This window comes from Theobroma umbraticum, unplaced genomic scaffold, assembly GCF_002168275.2.
Source record: "Theobroma umbraticum cultivar Fairchild unplaced genomic scaffold, ASM216827v3 scaffold_56.0, whole genome shotgun sequence".
In the NCBI taxonomy this organism is placed as follows: Eukaryota; Viridiplantae; Streptophyta; class Magnoliopsida; order Malvales; family Malvaceae; genus Theobroma; species Theobroma umbraticum.
The window spans coordinates 6,928,979-6,930,999 of record NW_018397256.1 but is presented as its reverse complement, the minus strand read 5'-3'; positions in this window follow the sequence as shown (position 1 = coordinate 6,930,999).

The window sequence follows — 2,021 nt, the reverse complement described above, 5'->3', positions numbered from 1 at the left end:
GAGAGAGAGAGAGAGAGAGTGTTGGAGAAGAAAGAAAGAAAGAAAGAGAGGAAGGCGCGGTTGTTGGAGGGATTGTGTTAATAAAGACAAAGGGGGATGCAGGGGAACAACTATTGACGTCTGAGTTAAATTTCTAGGTCTTTGGTGGTTAATTTGGTTGGCTTTTTTGTCTCTTCTGTTTCACTGGTTTACCTCCTTTAATTACATAAAAACCTTTTGTAATAATACTGGTATTTCAAGTACAATCACAGCCAAATCAAAATAATAAGGTTACTGTAAAAAGCCTAGACACATCTTCCGTTACTTGCGTCTTTTATCTCCCTTTACGGGTAGCTATTCATGTCATCCAACAAAACCAAAAATAATTACCGTATTTATCTGCTAAACCATTTTTCCATTTTAAGTATTCACATAAAAATATCAACATAATTTTTTTGACTTACATAAAAATTCATTAAATCAACACCTTCATCAAATAAACTTCACTAAAAGCTATCATTTTTAAATGATTAAGTTAACAATAATTCTAAGTATTCATTAAGAATGGTTAAAATATTGTTTTAATGAAGAATTTTTAGGTTTAAGATACTGCGTTTCATTAAATTTAAAAGCAAATACATTAAATATAGTGTTTTTCTTGTAAAAATCATCCTAATCAAGTTTGTTTTTTTTATTATCTAGGGTGATCCGTCATTCTCTGACTTGTTCCTTTGCTTTATGCTTTAAAGGCAAAGTTAGTAGGAAATGTACATTTTTGTTTTTAGTTTTGTGTTTTCGCATATTTACCAAACCAGAACAAAAATAAAAATAAAAATTTATTGTTTTAGTTACGTAGTAAGTGAAAAAAACATAGCTCTGCAAAATTAGGTCAAGCCTTTGACCGAAAAAAGAAAGGAGGCCCAGCTCGAAAGGCCAGGACACTGTGAATTTCATAGCAAGAAGCCAAGAAACTCTATGATGACACCATTGCCCATTTCCAGCTCCTTGTCTCCGTACATTCTACACGTGTCATCTTCATATTTCATTGGACCACTGGTGGGACCATCTGGGAGAACGAACCACATCCCTTCACCTGTCCGTTGCAGGCTAACCAGGGACCGCTGCCAGCAAAAGAAAATAAATATTTATTTTTATAAATTAACAACTCGATTTTCTATATTCAATCACTGGTTTATATTAATGACATTTCAAGGCATTTTCTCACTTTAATTAAATATACAATAATGATTTCTGATTTTCCCAAATAGCGGCTTGATTAATCTTTTGTATGTCAAATACTGAACCCACTATTTAATTTCAAAACTTCACCTAACCTTGACTAACTAGTGCTATAGGTAAGTTAAATTGGTTTAAGTAGCAATGACTAAGCAGTTTTGGGGCACTATTAAATTAAATATGAGTTTATATTCTGTCGGTAGGAGGAAATAGGAATCATTCAAAATTACATGTTGCAACAGCTACTGGTTGAATGAAGCCAAATAGATTGAGGAGCCAAAGTCATTCATTGCTGAGTTTGAACTTTGAAACCCATTAAAGTTGACCCAAATGGTCCCGGCTTGCCCCCTCTTGCTCAGCATAGCTTGAACAGCTTTTTGCTACCAACATCCATCCATCAATAATGAAAAATTCCATGTATCTTACACTACAAGTCGAAGGATCTGACTAAGAGACCACCTTCTCTATATGTAATAGATACGCCATTTGATATGCTCAAGATTTTTCTGGTAAAGTGTGGGATGACATGTCTAATGGTTTTTGGTAATTAAACATTCAACATTTTCTAACCTTGAACTACCCTGATTAAGCTCCAAGTTCCCTCGTGATGTCAACATGGTGTTCAAGCTTTGTCAATTCGATGCTAAATAGTTTATTGTTAATAACATAGATTTTAATAATTTACTCTATTCATTGATGTTTAATCAGTTTAACGGGTACTTATAAATACTTATTCAGGAAGATAATATATATTAATTATAAATATCATTTTAATAAATATTTATGAGTTCTTTTTAACTTTTATA